This window comes from Oncorhynchus clarkii, chromosome 28 (genome assembly GCF_045791955.1).
Source record: "Oncorhynchus clarkii lewisi isolate Uvic-CL-2024 chromosome 28, UVic_Ocla_1.0, whole genome shotgun sequence".
NCBI lineage: Eukaryota > Metazoa > Chordata > Actinopteri > Salmoniformes > Salmonidae > Oncorhynchus > Oncorhynchus clarkii.
In genome coordinates, this window is record NC_092174.1 from 14,662,379 (window position 1) to 14,671,475 (window position 9,097).

Genomic DNA, 9,097 nt, shown 5'->3' on the forward strand with positions numbered 1-9,097 from the left:
AATTCCGTCATTTCTATAGTCCCGTGACACTTGTGGTGATCGTAGATCAAAATGGAGAATGATGTTCATAAGCATCTCCCCTTTCCATAGAGTTGTCATGTTAGAGTGAACAAAAATACCAATGTAACATGTAAAGTGTTTGTCCGTTGTTTAGAAAATTTTGCTGTACGTCCAACCAAGTGTAACCAGCCAGGACTTCCACATCCGGCTTCTTACCTGCGGGATCGTCTGAGACCAGCCACCCATACAGCTGATGAAACTGTGGGTTTGCACAACCAAAGTATTCTGCACAAACTGTTAGAAACCATCTCAGGGAAGCTTATCTGCGTGCTTGTCGTCCTCACCAGGGTCTTGACCTGACTGCAGTGGAAAAATGCTCACCTTCCATGTCCACTGGCACACTGGAAAAGTGTGCTCTTCATAGATGAGTCCCGGTTTCAACTGTACCGGGCAGATGGTGTGTATGGTGTCGTGGAAATTCGACAATCTGAAATTAATCATTCTTTATTGTAAGCTCACTGGAGAGGTTCCAACAAACTTGATGCACCATAGTGAACATCTGTCAGGAGCTCCCACGGGCCAGTCCCGTTTAGTTCCCTTATATACTGGTTACAGACACGTTACATAGGCATAGTTCATTGGGTTGGTTCTGTCATGTGTCTGGCACCCTCTCCTATCTTAAAGAACATATTCTGGGCGTTCTGCCAAATAGTCTAAAGTAGGAGGTCATGACGGCCACCCTCATATCTTTACCAGGCACAGGTAGGAACCAAGGATTGTTTATGACACCAAAGACAAGATGCATGTAATGGGAATTTTAATGTGTGCTTTTCTTATAACCAATTTCTGTGTTCTATTCATGTGATGTTCTATAAACCCATTTCTATGTTCATTGAAGTTGTTGACTGAACAAATCTTCCTCTTATCAGTAGCTGCAATTTTGCAGTGCGTCCAGACCGTGTTTTGAGAACAAAGGAAAGACATCTCAGTTTCAAGATCTCAGCTTAGAGAGAAGCCTCATGAGGTGTTGGTCTGTCACATGTTATGAACCAGTATTGGTCGGTCACATAAATGAAACAAAACGGTAATGATTAATTAATTATGCTAAATCATGCAAATATAACTTGTCTGTGTATAGCCGTATATAAGACAACTGCTGGGTCTGCCCAGGGAGAGCTCCTGATTGACATGTGTACTATGGTGCATTGAGTTGGTTGGAATCTCTCCAACGTGCGGACAATAAACGATTACTCATTTAAGATTGACTTCAAGTGTCCCTGTATAAGAATTTTCCCACAACATGTACAAAGTAAAATTCACATTCCACCCTTTTATCAAATAAATCATTACATTTTAAGGTAAATATTCTTTAACTTCCATACCATATTTCTATTGAAGTAAGGGAAATCAACACATAAAACCAGACACTTCATTTCAAGCCCTTCATTCTGGGTTGTACAATCCAATTAGTATGTTAATACTATCATAATAAAGCTACTTCTATAAAATGGGAGTGAATTTATCAAAACTACACGCACACAGCATGTTAAATAACACAATTTATACAAACTAAGAGACAAAAACACATGCCGCAGCCCATTTGGGAATTTGGGATCCCTAACTTCCAAACAGGGATTCCAACCAAGTTGCAGGAGTCCACTCCAGTTGTGGGGAATTATTCTCAGCAACAGTGGCAATGTATTCGGCAAGATCAGTCATGTTAGAAGAGTGATCTGGGACAAAAGTACAACATCCATTGATTGCACAAGTGCCCCCTTGACCTGCCAAAAGATAATCGAGCCTCTCTGTTTTGCAGAGCCAGTTTACGCAATTATTTTTGCATTTCCAGTTCTCTCTGAGTCTCTAGAGATCTCCCGTATTTGGTCTAGGGTAAATGCATATTGATTTTCACAGGAAAGAGAGAGAACACGTTATAACAGTTTCACACCAACCTTGAAAGGAATGAGATTGGGGCAAGGATAGCCCAAGCTACAATCTAATGGCTCTCTTCACATTTTAGGGGCATATCTGTCTCTAGAAGCCTTTCCAAATCATAGTTATAACTACTGATAAATTATCCAACCCAAATTTAGGATGACAGTCCTTAGTGCTTCATGTTGGTTCTGTCACTTTAATTTAAGACCGTCAACTTAGCAGAATGTACACTGTACAGTATATATACAGTATATTTATCTTATTTTTCTAGCATGAAATTCTCTCATCAATTGTAGTAATGACAGATTGGTATCCCAATGCATTCTTAGACTAAATTACTATAAATGTTGCAATGTGCAGACCTCCACAAATCAACCTGACAATTTTGGATAAGCCTAAATTAATTACGCGCACTGTTGACCACCCCCCTCTCGACACCCATCCTTCTGGTGTTTCTACATGTTCTTCAGATAGTGTTTCAGTTCATCCTCCCAATGGCACATGTTCAAAGTGGATGGCCCTTGATAATGTCTCTCACCTGAGCCACCACTGTCCTTTACAGTCCATTATGTCTTTGTCCATTTTCCTACCAGTACACCAGCATGTTTGGATGGATCTTTCTCAATGCTCACTCCACATGGACTCATGTCGCACTCCTGAGAGCAAAGGCAGTTGATAGTTTTGACTGGATGCTGTGTACAGGTTGCTGGCTTGGACTCAGGTCTCACGGTAGAAGTGGTGAAGGACCATACTGAACGCCATTGTCGTCATTGCTTCAGCCGGTTTGGGAAGGTTGAGGTTCACCCAGTTCTTGGTCAAATTATCCCTTCCATGCATCTAGATATCATCTGTGGTCACCTTCACCATTACCTCAAAAGTGTATTTTACTCACCGATCATCTTGGCGATCTCATTGCAGAGTTACAGGGTCAGGGAGTCAGAGGGCTAATCCTTAGGGAGAAATCCCGACCATCCAGCAGACCCAATCTGGAGAAATGTGTTATTGAAGCAAGATAAAAACAAAACAACATCACTCGAGGTGGCGAAAACTTCAACCCATTTGAAGTAACTCAACCATTACCAACATATTTTTCCGTTTACTGGAAGGCATGTGAAGAAAAGCTATTTGCATATTTTCCAAAGACCCAGGGAACCAAATTTGCATATTTACCATAGGGGATCGGTAATACCCCTTTGGATACATGACTCACATCGTGACTCACATCGTGACTCATGCGTACCAAAAAAACAACAACACTGCCTGTTAAATAAAAAATAACAAATTACAACTCCATAAAGGAATTAATTGTATCTCATAAGGTAATGGTAAAATAGACTAGAGACAGGTGTCCCACATTCAGGGGCAGCGCTCTCTCCCTGACCTTCACGTGGCCTGAATCACACATAGGACTATTGATAAATTATAAACTTGTTAATGATCCGGGTACCTTTACCGGTTCTCCCAAGGCACTTGCCTTAGGAAGCCTTTCAAATGGAGAGATACAGTACATAATCATTGATAAACATGTCAATATGAAGCCTGTTGATTAACAAATCTACTAGGACCTTCAAAAAGTTGGTGCTGGCTTATCAGCTCAATATTCAGTACTAAAACCATTTACTTGGATCTACTTCAATTCTAGACACAGTTCAACGTAATGAAAAAATATTGTTTTAGAGTACATTACCTTATTTAAATCACTGGTGCTACCTAAACTATACAATTGAGTAATTGTCAAAAACGTGTCTTATTCAATTATTCATACCTCTGTCCCAAATTCCCACACTGTCTCTCTTACAACCTGTTGAGTTCAGTGTGTACTCGAGGCAATCTATTGTTCCAACGGAAGCTTATCTCTAACCCAAACAACAGATGACTTAAACACAAGAGCAGTGGACCAGGCCTTAAAGAGTGAGCGTCCTCTAATTTAATATCAGTCCCAATGCTCAATCCCTCCATTTTACTTCTTCAAATTACTAAGACATTGCATTATTGGAGTGCTATCTGAAAGCCAATTACAATTCACTTTGTTACTTTCACTAATCTCCATATCTGTTTCTTTCAACTAGGACTATCTTCTCAATCTACTACTACTAATATACACGGATCAGTCTCAAACAACGTTCTGCTTTTTCCCCTATTGCAAGGTTTAAAACAAAAATGATACACCTTTGTCCATATTGGAGGGCATGGTTTTCATTTTAGCCTACCCTAACAATGTTACTTTATATATTTATTTCAAATTTCTATTGGATATTCACTTTCTGCTTCCACTTATTAAGATGGCTCTGATTTTAAGATTAACATGTAATGCTTTGGAGGGATCCATATGTATTAACTGGGTTGGCACGGTCTGTCAGTCCTGTGTAGACGGCGCGCTCGGTCCATAATAAGTCTGGCACCTGAGACAGCATAGACAGGGAAACAGATGCAGTTTCCATTTTGCCTACTCACGAATTGGTTTAGAATGTCATCATTCGGGATTTCAATGAAAAACGCCATCAGGAGTAAAATACATTGTCGCCTTAAGTTTACTTAACAGAAAATCATGTATTACCAGGGTGGAGGAAATCACATAAGGATTTATAGTTTTATTGGTTAGGAGTAAGTCAAGTCCCGTATAATGGTTTAACCTTATCTTTATCAAATGATCCATAAAGGGACCACTCTGAACTCAGAATACTTTTTACACCACTTACGTACGTCGAAGTGTGGGTGTGCAAGTTGTATATTATTATTATTATTATTTATATTGTTACTTCATCTTTATCTCTAGTAAACCATTATACATTTGTGTTACATCGCAAATTCCTCCTCTACACCAGTGTTCTATTCATACAGGGGTTGAAATATTCACTCATGTTCTATTTCACAACATATTTGGGAGTAGTACCTTCTTTCACATCTCCACATATATAATGATGTTATACCACCACTGATGAGTCATGTTATCCTCATGTAATCTAAAATCATGTCACCCTCAGAAACATCACCCTCAGACACAATCCCCCTACCCCCAGAACCGTAGATAATGTTATAGATCAAAAAAACTCAAAAGCTCACAGAGAACTGGAAAACTCACTGGAGGTAGTCCCCTGACAGCTCTTATTCACTCAGTACATTATAGCTACATTTCTATTTCTATCAGCTTATTATCCATATTTCAATCTCTTATTATCCAAATTTCAATCTTAATAGTAATAATTTCAATCCATTTATTATCCATATTTCAATCAGCTTAACACGTCCTTCCACACTTACTCAACCATACACAACTTTCACATCCGCATTCACTTAGTAAAAATAATTACTAATGACTTATTACCCCATGTGCATCTTCAACGATTATCTTGTTACTTGCTATGCACCGTATGTATCTCCTGTACATATTTAATAACAACACATATTCATAAACAACTTGTGTTATTTGTAGTGGCAGCAGACCACGTAGACATTTCTTATAAATGCCTACAGACAGCTGTCAGCGGGGCTTTCCAGGGTACCGTTACGGTCCTCGCTCTAGTCTTTTCATAAGCCTTCTCTCTAGAAAACTATGGGTACCTTTTTATGCGTTACTTACCTTGATTTTATTTTTAATCATTGAAATGTTTTATACAGATTCATTTAAATTGACTTACTGAAATCAGAAGACATGTCCCTCTTTTGTTTGTGGTTGATGCGTCTCCTCCTGGACAGCTCACAGTAAGGATCTGGGTGGGTCTCGTCGTCTTTTGGTCAGACGGGAATTTCCCTAATGCATCATAAAATGCGCCACCCACCGGTTTCTCGCAGACCCCCACTGGAAAGCTCCGCAGGCAGAATCAATCATTCTGTTCGTTGACACCAAATTGTCAAAATTCTTACACAGGGACACTCAAAGTCAATCTTAAATGAATAATTATTTGTCGGCATGCTGGAGAGGTTCCAACAAACTTGATGCACCATAGTGAACGTCTGTCAGGAGCTCCCACAGGGCAGTCCCGTTAAGTTTTTTTATATACTGATTACAGACATGTTACACAGGCATAGTTCATAGGGTTGGTTCCGTCATGCGTCTGGCATCGTCTCCTATCTTAAAGAACCTCTGACTCGTTTCAGGAAACTAGGCGTATGTCGCACATCACTTCTTCACAGGAGAGCCATTTGAACTTAAAAAAAAAAAATCTAAATGTTTTTTTGGGGGCAGAAATTCCTTCTGGAACATGTGAACTTGTATGTGCCTTAATAACAAACTTGTATGCCATCTGTAAATTTGAATAAAATTGTTAAATTATGAGTGTAGTTTGTAGGTCATACGGTTAGAACGCCTCTGTCACGTTCTGACCTCTATTTCCGTTGTTTTGTATTTATTTAGTATGGTCAGGGCGTGAGTTGGGTGGGCAGTCTATGTTTGTTTTTCTATGTTTTGGGGCATTTCTATGTTTTCGGCCTAGTATGGTTCTCAATCAGAGGCAGGTGTCATTAGTTGTCTCTGATTGAGAATCATACTTAGGTAGCCTGGGTTTCACTGTGTGTTTGTGGGTGATTGTTCCTGTCACTGTGTTTGTTGTCACAGGATAGGCTGTATAGGTTTTCACGTTCCGTTTGTTGTTTTGTAGATTTGAGTTATTTCATGTATCGTTCAGTTTTCCATTAAAGAACATGAATAACCACCACGCTGCTTTTTGGTCCGCTTCTCCTCCTACAGACGAACGTCGTTACAGCCTCAGACAGAAGTTAACGCATCCCCTTTACAGACTTCAAATGAGTCCCGTGGGGCTTGTGGGGGAGTCGTCGAGCAAAATGGAGAACACCATCGTTCCATAGTGGTCATATTAGTTTGTAGGCCTAAAAATGTTGTAAGAAGACCGATTTTCGGGATGTCTTATGATCTGACAAGCACCGCTTTAGCTCAGCCACCTTCCTCCGCGGATGTGGAAGGCAGACACAGGCGGATGCGCTGGAATGAGACCAAGCCCATAGATATCCATTTTAGACTGATAGATTTGAATGGGGATTTTTTTAATTATGTCACTTACAGTAGATTGACACACGGGTGCGTCAATAGACGTAAGGATTTAACATTTAAAAACATGTTGAATCAACACACATGACATCTTTGTCTCTTACATCCTGGCAACCCAGTTATGGTAAGGAATATTTAACATTGTTGCTATGTACTTATGGACATGGGTAACAGGTTGAAGGGGTTGTAAAAGATTGCTTGGAGTTTAAAACAGGCTTTTACATTTGATGTGACACCATTGTTCCATCATTTGGTGTTTTGTAGGCTTGGGCGGTCTCCAGATTGTCATACCTTCATACCGACCTTGTGCCATACCGGGATATTCAGTAACACTGGGCATTTTTATACATGACCCTAAGCATGATGGGATGTTAACTCATGAACCACACCGGTGTGGAAGCACCTGCTTTCAATATACTTTGTATCCCTCATTTACTCAAATGTTTACTGTATTTTGGCAGTTATCTGTATATGCGACATTTGTATCTTAAAGCATAACTGAGAAATAATTCATTTAAGTACAAATGTAACATTTTGTCCTTACCCAGGCGTCCTTTAAGACTCCATAATGATAATCTGGAAGTGTTACAAAGCTTGCTCTGTAATATGAGTAGTATTTTGATTTAAATAACAATTCTTACATTAATTTATGAATATTGAAAAGTCTAAACATTATTGTAGAAAATGTACATTTTTTGATTGAGCAAATTGTTCTATGTATTATTAAACACACTATGGCCATATCAAAGTTCCAGAGTGGGATCTCTGCTACTTTTATAGTTATAATCCAATCTGTGAACATGACCAACAGAGTGAATGTGAAAATGGATTCAAAATGGTCGCCCTGTTACTGATTTTCAGGATGTGCAATGATATGTGCAAGTAAAGATTTGAGCTAAAAAGGTCAACGTTTAACTGATAATATATTCATGATTCATGAAATGTACTCATGAATCCACACGCCAAACACAACCTCAATTCAGTGATGTAGACAAACATTTGGTGCACTGAATGATAGGATAGAGCGAATAAAAAGTAGCAAATTAGGTCAACATCATTTCCGTATTTGAAAATGTATCAAAATGTAACCAATGCAAATTTACCTCAATAGACAATCAGCTCAACCTTGGATATTTTGTATCGCCTCCTTTCAACACTGGACATTTGGGTCTTTAATCGACCTTTGCACTCCGCGGTGAAGCGCATGGTAATTAATGCAAAAAAGATACTCACTAAAACAGGAATTTGTCTACTTACTTCTTGTTGACATATAACTAACTACCTTCTGCGTGGTTTCTTCGTTGTTTTTCCCGTCTTCAAGTGCCTGAACAGAGCAGCCGAGCATACCCTAGATTTGATCTGGAGTCTCTATGTAAGGTCACATGACACCCAATCAAAACTCGAGTAAGGAATTATGGGATTTAGGTATGTATGTTTGTCATTCAAAAGGTCCCGCAGGCTACATTTTTAAACATTCTTTAGATGATTTCTATTTTTGCATGTAAAATTAAAACAGATTTTGTTCCATACAGAAAATAAATGACCAACTAGATACATACATAATCACATGATACATATGTGACAATTAACATTTTCTTTAAGCATATGCCTAATGAGGGCTGACAAGACATTCAATTAATATGCATTGATTAATGAATTCCATTAATATTTTGACATCTTCCTATTTGACATGACCATATATAGAGCTTTGATAGATATGATAGATATTCATCTATACATTTGATAAAGGACTTATCTATATGATGTATGCATCTGCCAACATTTTGGAAGTGAAAATCTGTGGATATACACTGAGTGTACAAAAAACTATGAACACCTGCTCTTTCCATGACATAGACTGACCAGGTGAATCCCTTATTGATGTCACTTGTCAGTGTAGATGAAGGGATGTTAAAGAAGGATCTCTTCAACTCAATATTAGGAAGGTTTACTTAATGTTCTCTACACTCAGTGTAGATATGGTGGTGCCTCTGAACATTGAAACTAGAGAAATTGAAGATATTAATGAATGTGGCAGAATGGAGCGGGGCTATCAATCCCCTTTTGTAGAAATCTAACTTGTGAATCATATTGCAAATAATGCCTTATTGTTATGAAGAGCATTCTTCATATAGACCTATAGGGGGGATTAAGTTA